General features: G+C 49.2%; 1 long non-coding RNA gene across 1 annotated transcript in view; it reads right to left on the bottom strand.

Moving 5' to 3' along the window:
- Nucleotides 1-13,385, bottom strand: part of LOC134510823 (uncharacterized) — a 53,995-nt gene extending 40,610 nt beyond the window's left edge. The window contains exons 1-2 of the long non-coding RNA XR_010069740.1: nt 13,278-13,385; nt 2,569-2,749 (exon numbers count right to left, since the gene is read on the bottom strand). This is a non-coding gene — a long non-coding RNA (uncharacterized LOC134510823). The remainder of the gene's footprint in view (nt 1-2,568; nt 2,750-13,277) is intronic.
- Nucleotides 13,386-14,252: the final 867 nt, after the last annotated feature.

Below are 14,252 nucleotides of genomic sequence, written 5' to 3'. Positions count from 1 at the left end.
CCATGGAAGTGTTCAAGGCCAGGCTGGATGGGGCTTGGAGCAACCTGGTCTAGAGGAAGGTGTCCCTGCCCATGGCAGGGGGCAGGAACTAGATGATCTTTAAGGTCCCTTCCAACCCAAACCATTCTATGATTCTGTGAGTGGGAAGCACTGTGTGGGATGTGCCCACAACTCCATTTAAAATCCCCTCTGCTCCCAGCGCGGCCCGTCTGCTCTCCCCCGGCAGCGTTTTCTTATGGGAATGGGAGGATTGCTTAAATGGAGCCATCGCCAACGCATGCACAAACCCGCCTTCTCAACTGCTCGCTCACACACCCGAAAGCCCTCTGCCATCAGGGCACTGCAGCCCTCACAGGACCACCACGACTTTGGGCTAACACCCCTCGGGGGGTAAAAAACAGGGTTGAAACTAGGTGGGAAAAGCTCTAGGCTTGCAGCAAGCCAGAAGGCTACTAAAATTAGCAGCGGAAAGATAAGAGAGGTAGCAGCAGGAATGCAGAGCCAAGGCTTTGAGTGTAGCTTGCAACCACCAAGGAAGGAAGGGGAGCCCAGGCCACCTCTTGCCACCACCGCACCCGGGGTGCAGGAGAGAAGCACTATGGCCATTGACCCCAATTCTACTCTTACCATCAGATCCAAGAAACATCTACTCGGCCACACCAGCTGCAACCTGGAGCGGGCAAGGGAAGCCAAAACTGTCTGGCTGATGTTTATTTAGAGAGAAGGGAAACTAGAGCAGCTCAGACTCCTTTGTTCCCTTTTTTCAAGAAATAAAGGGCGCAGCTGCGGCTGTTCCTTGGGCCACAAACTCTTGGGGTGTGCAGAGACACTAACAGGGTGCTTGGCCAACCCGCCCTGGCGACAGAAACAAGGAACCACACAGAAGAGAAATTACAAAACAACTTGGAGAAGAAACATGTGGATGAGAAGGTAGAGAATGAAAAGCCAGAATAGAAAAGAAAGGAGAAAGAAGGTAAGAAAAAAGGGAAATACACCTATGAAAAACACAACCGGCACACAACTCAAACGTGAAGTGGAACAGAAAAAGAGAAGCGGAAGGAAACCAGGAGGAGGAAGCAAAGTTAGAGCTTAACAGGCAATGATGCTTTCACACACATGTTTGTATATATATAAAAATACATATAAAAGTTACTTGTATATAGATACATGCACACACACACAAGTAGAAAACCTGTGCCGTGCTTTATCTGCGCTGCCCTGAATAAAAGCAAAGACTTCACCACCGGCCGCTGGCCCTGACAGTTTTCACCTGCACGGGAATGCTTTCTCCACCCTTCTTGTACTGAGCTGGCTCCCACATTTACTGCTCTTCAGAGCTAAAACAACACAGAAACCTGTAAAAAAATCCACGCTACGGCAGCACGTTTATGGCGATCACGTCTCCATCGCGTGCACAGATAGCCACACATCCCCAGGAGGAATTATCACTGTTATGAGTTATTGGCATTACATATAGCACCACCAAGAACTTGAGATTCCAAATATGTCTCTGCTGGACATTATATAAAAATAGAATAGAAAGGCCAGTCTCTGTCCCACAGACCCAATGACCCAGGGTAAAACCAAGATATAGATAGAAAGTACATGCAAACAAGGCAGGCTGACCAGAGTGGAGCAAAAGACATGTCAAAGGAGATATCATCATCTCACCATACATGGGAATCCTGGATGGGCACATCCAAAAACCTTGCTTTAGACAGGAAGCCGGGAAGGGGTGAACCACAACAGAGCACGAGCAAAGACCCACCCATTCCCTGTTCTCCGAAATCCCACTTAGACCACTAATGGAAGTGGTGAAAAGATCCCCCATCACTGAAACAAACCAGCAGTAAGTAGTAACCCACATCAGAACCACCACATCCATCAAACCACATGGAGAACAACCCCTAACTAACACGGCCACAACGTCCATCATCATCTTGACTTCGTGATTCCTCTTCTGCATGCTCATTTGTTTAAATATCACATTTTGGGACATACAAAACAGATGGAGACCAAGAATCGTACATGAATTAACGTGGAATCTATGAGCCCATCCACAAGGTCATAAAGGAGGTAATGTAATTTAAAAAAATTAATAAAATTCAACACATCAGTTAGATAAAATAGCTTGCTTTGACCCATTAATATTACAGGGTGCTACAAACCAGACTTGCGACTGCAGAAAATTCCTAGTAATTAACCCTAGTTTAAAAGGGGTGAAGAGAGGAAAGGGAGGGCTGAGTTAAGGATGTCTGGGCATGTACCTCAATCTTGCTATTTCCTATTTTTTTATATATTCTGAAAAGGTACAAATCCCTGCAGGTAACTGGGATTACAGTCAAATGTATTTTGCTCAATGCTCAGTTTAAACACTGCAGTCATCACCAGATTATCTTTCAGGTAGTGTATTAAGTGATGAACAAACATCTGATACATCTTATTTCTCCTCTTTTCTCCTACTCAGCAGTGGACGGTCTTGTTTAGCTTCTGTGTTCCTTAAGTGTCTTTAAACATTACACAAAACGTTGCTATATATTTAGAAAAAAGACCTTCAGTTGAACGTACCTTGCACTCGGAGCAGAATATGAGGAGGTTTGTGGTGGTCTTTATCTCCTGGGGTTGCCCAGTCCATGTGAAACTGGACTCTCACAGAGCAGACCTTCATTTCCTTGCAGAAAGCTCCTACGGTCTTTGGCACAAAGCTTTAAGCAGCCTTTCTGCTACCTGATGCAAAACAGGGAGCACCCTAAAAAGAGAACAAAAGACCTCAAAACTTTATCTGTATTTCCAACAGAAGCCAGCATAGAAAGATATGGCAAGCTGCCCACGCAGCAGAGGAGATGGGCTCCAGCTTTCTGGACTGGTTGGAGCTTCCTTCACTTGCAGGCTCCCTCCCCAGGTGTATCATTGCTACTGTGAAGCCAAGATGCAACGACCGTCAAGACCAAGATGAGGACTCTTCTCAGAAAGATGGGGCTGCACCTCTTAATCAGCCAGAAATGACAGACACACCGGCACTGATAGAGAACAGCTTATCACCAGAAGAAATTCAAGATTACTCCTAACCCACCAATTCAACGGACCAGCTGTGGACGCATACAGCCAGTCAACAGGGCCAGCTTCTTCATATGCCCATGAGCATTTCTGCACTGATGGAGCTCAGCTTCAAAGAGCTGCTCCTCACCCATAAGCCAATGGTGTTTAAGAACTCAGCTCCCTGGCAGCAGCTGGGTGAAAAGAGGTTAAAAAGAGCTATGGATCATCTTCACACTGTGGTCACTTGAGCCTGGGTTGCCTGACCAGGTCACCTACTGCAAGGCCAGTGTGGGGCTCCAAGCATGGAGATGGGTGGGAAGAGGCAATCTCATGGCTTCTCCTGTGGTACCAGCCACCTCAAAGGGCTTGTACATGACTTCAAGCTCCTTCTTCTGGTGGCCTGCCACTGTGGAGGGAGGCCGGGAGCCTCTCTGGGCAGACCTGCTCTGCTGGCCAAGCTTCAGTGAAACCACAGCTGCATGAGCTCAGGCTGAATGCTTGCCAACTTCTAAGGGGCATCGAAATCCCTTAATATCTTCAAATGAAATAGTGTTATAAGCAATATTTCATGGGTCTACAGGCTTTGTCGTGCCTCAGGGAGGCCTAAAACAGATTTAGCCCAGACTTCAAGACATTTCATGAGAGCGTGTCTCCCAGGATCCCACACACCGGCCCCTTCCCTGATGGTATCATCTCACACCTTCATGAGCTTTAACTGTCTTTTCGCTGCCACAGCAGAGACAAGAGCATTTCTACCTGCTCAGCATCCAGATTTTCTAAGCAGAACAAGATATAGGGGTTTGTCACTATGAATATCAGTACTCCTAGTGGTATCAGAAGAAAGTAAAATGCATTAGCAAGACCAACTGTAAGCTCTCGCAGACATGGTGGATTAGCACAAGTGACCACAGGTTGTTTGATCCTTCCCATACATTCCTCTCCCATACCACCTTGCTCCCTGAGGCAGTGTTAGCAGTTAATTAAGAGGGTGCACAGAACTGAAATCCTATTTACTGTAACCTGTCCCACAAAATGTTCACTAAAAGGTATTGAGAACACCCTGCAAAAAACAACATCTTGGCTAAAAGTCTCTCAAGGCATCAAAATTTATAAGACAGGCAGGGACACTGGTTACCAAAAGTAGTTTACAGTCTACAACACCAAGCAACATAATCACGGAATCACGGAATCTTCAGAGTTGGAAGGGACCTCTAGAGATCATCTAGTCCAACTCCCCTGCTAGAGCAGGATTACCTAAAGCACATCCCTCAGGACTGCATCCAGGCGGGTCTTGCAAATCTCCAGAGAAGGGGACTCCACAACTTCCCTGGGCAGCCTGTTCCAGTGCTCTGTCACCCCCACCGTAAAGAAGTTTTTCCGTGTATTTGAACGGAACTTCTTATGTTCTAGCTTGTGCCCATTGCCCCTTGTCCTGTCACTGGGAACCACTGAAAAGAGCCTGGCTCCATCCTCCTTAAACCCACCCTTTAGGTACTTGTAGACATTAATCAGGTCCCCCCTCAACCTTCTCTTCTCCAGGTTAAAGAGTCCCAGCTCTTTCAGCCTTTCCTCATGAGGGAGGTGCTCCAGTCCCATAATCATCTTGGTTGCCCTACGCTGGACTCGCTCCAGTAGTTCCCTGTCCCTCTTGAACTGGGGAGCCCAAAACTGGACACAGTACTCCAGTTGTGGCCTCACCAGTGCAGAATAGAGGGGGAGAATGACCTCCCTCGACCTACTGGCCACAGTCTTTCCTATGCAGCCCAGGATGCCATTGGCCTTCTTGGCGACAAGGGCAAACTGCTGGCAATGTTATAATTATGTATATATATTTATATATATATATTTATGTATGTATTTTTATATATTATAAATAATGTTATGCTTTATGCTAATGGACAACATCTTGAGCTCTGAACGGGCTACTACTACCTGTCAGAAAGATGGTTACCGCCTAGTAACCTGTAAATCATACTTGATGCACTTACCTTTAAAATTAAAATTATAGAATTATTGCAAACCTCTCTTCCCTTCCCCTTTTCCTCCTGTTCCTCCCCGATACGAAGAATGGCCATCAACAATGCTATGAAGATGAAAAGCCAGTACTCATGTTTACCTGCCACACTAAGCTATGAGCTAAGGAAGGTTTTATTTCCAGTCCTTCAACATGTACAGGATCTCATATAGTTACTTGGTGAGTTTTCAAAAGTTTTTTCCTGTCTAGTTGCACTGATTGTAGCCATCAGACCCCCCCCCTTCCAAGAAAGCAGCCTACCGAAGTCACCATTGCCATTTCTGACCAAGCAGAAGTGCAGGACCTTGACCATTTCCATGAAGCTCTGAGAGTCCACCATTGCCATTTCCGACCATGTCAAGCAGAAATGCAGGACTTTCACCACTTCCATGAAGCTCTGAGAGTCCAGCTGACATCAGGGCTCTACTGTCCTACACTGTGAACAACCGTATGAAAGTCAGCATCTGCCCTGGTGTGTTCAGAGATGAAAGAAAGAGTGGAAGGGGGGGAGAAGAAATGGTTTGCTGAGGGCAAAGCCCCCAACTCCCAACCACAGCCAAGTACTGGGAACCCCATCATCTATCCAAGCTACTTGTAACCAGCAGGTCTGGTAGGTCTTAATACTAACTACTCAAGAGAGGAAAACATTTCAAGATGAACTGCTCATTGCTTCATCTTCTCGGACTGCAAAGAGCAGCATCTTCCTTCCCCTCTGAACCTGAGCGTCTTAATTGCTTTTATTTACCAATCTTGTGAATTCATGATAGCTGGGCCTCCTTCCATCTCCTTCCACAAACGGACACTTGAAGCCCGGCTTTTCATTTTTCCCTCAGTAACCACAGAAACAGAGAAGTGCTGGTGGGAAGAACCCTCTGGGGTCTCCAGTCCAACCTCCCACCTCGTAAACAAGGCTGATTATTTTCCTCTGTAACATCAAGCACACGTACTATTTTTGTTAGCATTTTTATATAACCTAGTAGCATCCTTTTTAACATTTAAGAAAAATACAAAGCTTTGCCCACCCCACTCCCAAAAGCAAACTGAGTAGAACCAAAGCCAGATGTGAGGTACCTGTAAACCAAATGATCCAGCAATTCACACAGCAAATATCACTGTCTAAAACCCCTGAGCAGCATCTCAACTGCGGCAGCACGAAGCTCTTGGCCTTTGCTCCCTCCATGACCATTTCTGGGAAAGCGTGTTTCAGACCTTCCTACTCTTATGAAAGAGGAAAAAAAAAAAAAAAGAACCCATAATTAATTTAAATAAGCCTGGAAATGTTAGTAAATATTTCGAAAAGGATGTATGGTGGCTTTCTGCCCTGCATGCTAAATTACAGGTCATTGCACTGACAGGTGTGACTGCCCATTTACAGCATTAGTTGATGCACAAAGGGGTTTGGTGTATCACATCTAGGGTCTGATGTAGGAGGATTACATTAATATATAGCAAACTTTATGTCTGTAACACACAGCTAATATTAAAAGTAATAATAATCTTGTTCCCAAACTTTAATATTAGCAATGAGAAACCCACGCTATACCTTTTTCCACGCAGGGGAGATGCAACATAAAGTGTTCCAGCACAGCCTGGGCTTTGCCCATTGCTCCACGTCCCACGCACCCCACCATGAGCCCACGGCTGCCGTTTCCACCACGTGGACCGGCACGCACAACATCACACATACGTCAGCAAGGCACCACCATCGGAGACAGCAATACGCCATCTGACACCGAGCTGCAAGGACACAGCACCTGGCTGAAAGCCGGCCAGGAAAAGCCACCTTTCCTAAACCTACGGAGCCTCTTGCACCACGCGTTCCTTGCAGAACCTGCAAGCCCCTTCCACCTGGGCATTCCAGGCTCACCTCCTACCTGGGCAGGGAACTGCGCAAGGCAATGCAAGGCAATTTAATTTTGTCCAGGAGCTTGCTCAGATATTGTTTTTGAGAAGAGATGGTTACAATATGATCAAATCCAGGGCCCAAAATACAAAGTGTTATGTCAATGAGGAGCTGCCGCCTAAGTTTTTTTTTTCTTCTCCTTTCTAAGTTACTGGTAACAGCTGCCCAGCCCCAGCTGGGATTTATTGAGATTTGTACAGGAACTCACAGGATGCTGCCCCTGCAGCACTGGTGGAAAGATCAAAAGTTTTAGTTCTGACTGGGAAGAAAAAAGCGAGCCAAGCAATCTCTTAAATCCAGCTGCCAGGGCTTCAGGAAAGGCACAAAATGTCCTGAGACCAAAGGCAAGCAGTACGTAACCGAGCAGCAGCGGGGCTGGCCCCTACCTGCTGCTGGGATGACTTTGAACCTGTAGGGTTCCCAAACCTGTGGAACAGATCTGCACTTCGAACGTGTTCATCCATCCAACGAAGCATGGTTAACCGGGGACAGAGGCACCGACACTAAGCATGAAATGCTGAACGGAGGCTTTTCCAGCCCAACACCACTTGGATCGCCATGGGAGCCAAGGAAACGACCTAGGACATAGAGACATTTCCATTTCTCCTGCTCAGACTGGGTCTCCTCCGTACTACGTCCCTGCCAGGCCAAATGCAGTAGTCCTGCTACATTGCAAAAATCCCCTGAAAGAGCTCCTAGCAGTACCAACGTGATGGCTTCTATCAGTGCAAGGAATCGGGATGCTGCACCCACACTGAAAGTGTGAAGTACCCCCTTTAACACCTCAACTCCACCGGTGCAGACCAGGCATCCAACCAGCAGGTACCCAGGGAAGGTGGGGAGCACAGAAAGGGTGTTCAGAGGAAGCCAAGGACAAGCGTGGATCGCGACAGCTGGATGGCGGGGAGACAACGGTGGGTGGTTAGGAGGACTGTACCAGAGTTTTCCACTTTAAAATCCCTGCACTGGCTTGCTTCAGAGCCTGGGGGTTCCCAGCACAACCCACATCATGCTGAGGGCCTCCACAAGCTGCTTCATAGACTACACAACAGGATGTGGTCTTGCCTCTCCCACCCACCTCTGCTGTCCACTTGCCCCTTCGGAAGCAGCCTACAGCTGTGGGCACTGCTCTTGCGGTAGGGACCTCCTCTCCCAAAACCAGGAGAGAGCCTTTGGAGGCTTCCTTCAGGCTCCTCTGCCATTCACTCCTACCTCCAGGACAGAAGCTGTGATCCACACCTGGGGAAGCACCCAGCTTGATGATGAGGATCCTGGTGATGCCATCCCTTCCTCTCTCGATGTCCTGCAGCTCTTGGTCACACATATGTTTTGGCACTGGCTACTCCTGACTGGCATGCAGAGGCAACTCTCAAACATAAAATCATAGAATCATAAAACCATAAAATCACAGAATGGTTCGGGTTGGAAGGGACCTCAAAGATCATCTAGTTCCAACCCCCTGCCATGGGCAGGGACACCTCCCACTAGACCAGGCTGCTCAAAGCCCCATCCAGCCTGGCCTTGAACACTTCCAGGGATGGGGCATCCACAAACTCCCTGGGCAACCTGTTCCAGTGTCTCACCACCCTCACAGTAAAGAATTTATTCCTAATATCCAATCTAAATCTACCCTCTTTCAGTTTGAAACCGTTACCCCTCGTCCTATCATTACACTCCCTGATAAAAAGTCCCTCCCCATCTTTCCTCTAGGCCCCCTTTAGGTACTTGAAGGGGCTCTAAGATCTCCCTGGAGCCTTCTCTTCTCCAGGCTGAACAACCCCAACTCTCTCAGCCTGTCCTCACAGCACAGACAGCAAAACGCTGTCTTCCAAAACATCTCATGGCCGTGACACGCTCCTGTGCAAATGCACAGCCCTTCCAGGGCTTTGGGTTGCCGTTTCTGGCTCTGCACGCCCCAGCTCAGGACGGCTCCCAGGGCACCCCCAACCCAACCTCATAGCGGGGGAAAATGGTCAAACCTCATCCATCCCACCAAGGGACTGTCTAATGTGCCGATTTGCAGCAACCTACACAATGATTTTTATACAAAACTTCTTCTACAGCTTCTTCTGACTCAGGTTTTAAGGCAGAAATGACTGAGAGAGAAAAGCCGCCCCTTCTCTTGGCAATTTGTTCCAGCGGCTAATCACCCTTGCCATTAAAGACCCGTGCCACGTACAATTGTCCACCAGGCGCTGGTTCTAGCTCTGCCTGTCACCGCTGCGTTCCAGGGCCCTTCGCTGCCTGACGCACTACACCAGCAGCAATCCACGCAGGGCTTCTCCTTCCAGGTGACAGGGGGCTGCAACTGCAGCATCTGCTGACAAACCTAAGATATCAAGAGCGGTGAAGATGTGGCAGCACAGGCATCAGAGTGGGTGGGACAAACCCTGCCTGGAAACTCTGGGTGACACTCCATCAGCCTCCGATTTGCGGAGTACATCTCTGCAACAATATTCACGTCTGTATCTTGAATCCACATAAAGAATGATATCACCCAGGGATGAATTAAAAGGCATTTCGATCATACGCATCTGGATGCCTGCAAACCCCCCAGCCTGCTCCGTACGCCTGGCCTGTCCCCGTGCCCCTGTCACCCTGCAGGCTGCCGAGCAGAGCTGATGCACCACGTAACCATCTCGCGGCTTCGCATCCGTCACCCTTGGAGCGACAGGGAAAAAGCACCACCACCCAGCCCCGTCCTAAACGGCCGCTGGCGCTTGCCAGAGAGAGAATTGGGAAATGCCTCAGGAACGCTGCTTTATCGCGATGCTGATAACTCCAGAAAATGCTGTCCTCCTCTGAACTGTACCAACACAGCAACCAACGGCGGGCGCTGCATCTCCAGGCACAAATAACCCATGTGCAGACGCACGGCGGTACTGCTTGCTGTGCTTTGCGACATAGGACAGATCATCTTAGGAACAGACGCAGCTGTGACAAAGGAAAACGTACCCCATACGCAGTGCTAAAGGGGTCCAAGAGACGGATTTTTCCCTCCTCAGCCTTTACTCCTTCCTCAGCCTTCATAAATCTGGCCAGGAACTGTGCAGGTGTTCGGTCCCAAAGCCACCAGCCAGCGAGGACGCAGACCGTGCTTCAAAATAAGATCTCTACCACCTGGCTGCAAACAGGCAGAAGCTTCCTGACCAGGTATGGGTTTTCCTCTCGGCTGGTTCAGTCTGCAGCTCTGTACCCTTCCCGGCTCGCAGAGGAGGACCTCGGACCACCCTGCCACCCTGGGCCAGCAGCGTGGCCACCACCTCCGCCTCTCCAGCTGTAGTGCCCTGAGAGGATCAGCACCAGAGGCTTCACCGAGGCTCCGATGGACCCCCTGGAATTGCTTCACTGATGAGCTTCCAGCCGCAGTGCACCGCGCCGCGGGGACCTGACACTAAATTCATACCCTGGGAGCAAAAGATGAACCCTCAGCATCCCTGCGAGCAGCAGAAACGCCTCCCAGGTCACAAAAGCCAGCATTTCCCCTTCCCACGGCCAGCCGCTGCTGCTGTCTGCACAGACCGCTGGGGAAAAAATATAAATACATATTTTTTTATTAAGACGTCATTACTTGTGAGCCCTACCTTGCAACTCCTAGCAGAGCAGCGTCAGCATAATCACAGAAAAAGCCTGAAGAGGCCTGGAGAAAAACTGTGATACTGTAATAACCCACTGCACATCTTCGGCTGAAAGGTGACAAATGAACACAAGATGCACTGTTATTTTAAACACATATATACATTTTTTTTTGCCCTAGCCTTGCTCCACACCATGGGCACTATGGGTAGCTTCCCCTGCCAGTAATTCCTCATATAAAAGTCAGTGCAACGTACACAGCCAGGAACCATAAGCCCTCTTTGTAAAGCATTCTGATTAAAAACAGGAAGACGCAGCTCGAATCGTGCAAAGCATTAAGCACAAGCTCCAGTTCTAGCAGATAAAGCCCTGAACTAGCCCGAACGGCAGGCTTTGGTGGTCAGGGGCAGGGAGAGAAGAGCAGCGTGCCCGCAGAGCTGCAGGACGGCGCTGCGCCCTCGGGAGACCCGATTCCCCATCCTCTCGGGAAGCCGTCAGCTCCCACCAACCTTTCTATTCCAGGCAGGAACAGTTCACCCAGGGAGCCGATATTCCATTTTACAAACTAACGCCAACGCACAAACTCGTTCCTGCCGCAGGCCTAAGCCCTTCCTTATTTTCGCTCTGGCGTGGCATGGTGTGGCCACCAGCGTGCAAATGCCAAGGACGCAAATATCCTTTGGGCCTCCCCAGACCGGCACAGCCCCTCTCCCAGGGATGCCGGCCATACAGACGCGCGGCACGTTTTATTCTCAACAGGTACAGAGGCATCCCCCATGGGCTGACAAACTGCACCTGCACCACTAATTACCTTAATATAACTTAAAATACGGAAAGGCAGGGTCAGATGGAGTTCTAACAACGCTAAGCCAGCTGTAAGCCGGACTCGCAACTTAACGCTGGGCGAGACTGAAGATGGGGAGAGAGAGAGGAAAAAAAAAATAGAATAAAGTTAGAGGTGCATTTCTAAAACGACGCAAAGTACATATAAGATGCCTTGAAACTCCCCGGGGTGTGAAGTGGCATTTATGAAAGACAGGTAGCACAAAAGACTGGTCCACACGCTTGGAAAATATACATATTTATGAAAGAGTTTTGAAAATCACAACAGAAAGGAAACTGGATGTTTATGAGCCACGACTGGGTATCAGAGTGTAACCTTATTTCTTACAGTGATGTCAACGCTTCAGAGCTCAGGTTTTTTTTAATATCCTCATATTTTAAAACATATCTAGGCGCTCTTAGGATAATCCAAACCAGTTGGCACAAACTGACATTACTGAGATTGTATTTCTGCTCGACAAAGAAATAAATCCTCGCATTTCATACAGCCATACCGGGCACATAATATTTTGTGCGCTTCGTATTCAGAAACACATCCTATATTGCTATAGTTGCTATATTGCAAAATATATTCTAACACACCCCCAGAAAAACTCTTTTGTTCCAAATCAATGACTGAAATAATGCATGTTTTTGCACGTATTAGTAAAAAGGAACTAGCCGGGGTTCACGACTCGCTGTGTCTGACCAGATACGTGGACAGACAAACATGTCGAAACTTGTCAACTGGGATGGGATCAAAAAGATCCCAGTGAAGGCCTCCGGCATCCTTCAGACACAATTACTGGTCCTGCTGGGATTTCTCCGCACGGCATTTTAAGAGGCAGCGACCCCCAGTTTAACAGATGGAGGCCCAAGTCCTAAAGCACCCTGTCAACGAAAACATCTTTTTTTTTTTTTTTTTAATATTATTTATCTATTAAAAAAATAAAATGCGGCCTGTTAAAAAGTTGTGTTTGAAAAATCCCCAGCTTTTTCGGGAAAAGACATTCTAAAAAATAAGATAAATTTAAAAAAAAAAAAAAAACCAAAAAACCTTTTGTAAAAAAAATGGTCTTTGGAGCCTCCAAAAAAAAAAATCTCCCTTTTTTTTTTATTCCTCGGCCCCTCGTGCGACCCAGCTTAAAATCGGATCGCCCGCATTAACGACAGCCCGGGCAAAACACTCCAGGTCCGCAGATTAAAAGCTTAATTACCACCCCCCCACACACACCCCCGGCCAAGGGGCGCGGGCAGGAGCAGGCCGGCTCCGCACGCACCTCCGCGCCCGGCCCAGCGCACAGCGCGCATCTTCCGCGCACACGCGGAGGGCGCAAATAAAACCGTACCAACCCCCACCCCCCCCTCCACCGAGGGGACCCCTCCATCACCTCCCCGGCGCAGGGAAGGGCGGGGAGGGGGTGTCCCTGTGTGTGTGTGTGTGTCCCCGAGGGGGGGGATGGGGACAGCAAGCCGTGTCACCCCGGACCCCAAACACCGCCGGCCCCTTATCGCGGCCATTTATTGACGTTGGAAGGCATCCCCCGCGCCCTCCGCCTCCCCATCCCCACGGATTTCGGTTTGCCATCGCTATTTTTAGCCCAACGCTTTTAAAAATATATAAATAAATAAATAAATAAATAAATAAAATGCAATTCCCCCCCCCCCCCCGCCCGCCTCCCCCATCTGCACGAACAGCCCCCCCTCCCCACCGCCCCGAAGCTGTAAACTCCGCCGCGACCCGCAAGCCCCACCGGGGAGACGCGCGTATATAACGCAAAGGAGTGAAGAAAATAACAATAATAATAATAACAAGGCAAAAAAAAAAAATAACAGAATAAATAAATTTAAATAATAAAAACACAAACATGCAAACAGCCTCCCCCCCACCCCGCCGCCGTTACCGGCAGCCCCGATACTCACCGTGCCCCCCCCTCCCCGGGCGGGGGTCCGGCGGCGGGGCGCGGAGGGGCGCGGAGCGGCGCGGGCCCGGCCGCTGCCCATGTGCTCGCCCGAGCACGCGCTCGCCTCAATGGAACGTTGTGCTGGCGAGCGGCTCTGTGACGTCACCGCCCCCCCCACCCCCCCCAACCCCCCCCCGCCGCCGCCGCCGCCGCCGCCGGCCGCAGCCCCGCGGGCAGCCGCGCAACGCCCGCCCCCGCGGAGCCCCCTCACCGCGCCGCCCTCACCGCACCGTACCCCCACGTTAAAAAAATAAAAATTAAAAAAAAAAAAAAAAGTAAAAATTCAAAATACAAAAAAAGATGAAGCCACGCGTGCGGCGCTCCGCAGGTGCGCTGGGGCGCGGAGCGGCCGCGGAGCCCTGTCCCGGGCCGGCGGGGCGGGCAGGCACAGGCCGCGGAAGGACGGGATGGGCGGCAGCACGGGGGGATGGGCAGCACGGAGCCTTTACGGCTTCTCTTCTGCTGCTTTTCACCTTAAAAGATGCCCTGGGTCCCATCCCCCCCGAACTCCCCGAGTTTGCTGGCGGATAGAAATCATAGATTTTTTTAAAAAATGATCCCATTCTCCCAGAGTCCAAGTGGTGAAATACCATGGATGTCTCCAAATAATCCCATGAGAGAGGGAAACAGGCGTCCCACATACACATAGAGGAAGTAGCCTCGCATTCCTCGAAGTGATGGAAGAAGCACCAAAAATACAGACCAGGCTGGTGAAATAGTAAAAAAAAGGCAAATGTCCAGTATACGGACAAAACAAGCTTCATTTTCCTTTTATTATTATCTATTTTTTTAAACATACTAAGGAAAAATCATATGTACCCTCCTCGATTCCAGGCTGGAACTGAAACCAAGCAGAAGCATCAATGACACATGATTAATTTTTTTTTTTTCCCTCTGCACTATTTTTTCTCTGTCTGGGAGGGAACCTAAAAAT

This window comes from Chroicocephalus ridibundus, chromosome 2, assembly GCF_963924245.1.
Source record: "Chroicocephalus ridibundus chromosome 2, bChrRid1.1, whole genome shotgun sequence".
Taxonomy (NCBI): domain Eukaryota; kingdom Metazoa; phylum Chordata; class Aves; order Charadriiformes; family Laridae; genus Chroicocephalus; species Chroicocephalus ridibundus.
The sequence above is the reverse complement of the archived record's forward strand: the minus strand, read 5'-3'. Positions and strand labels throughout refer to the sequence as shown.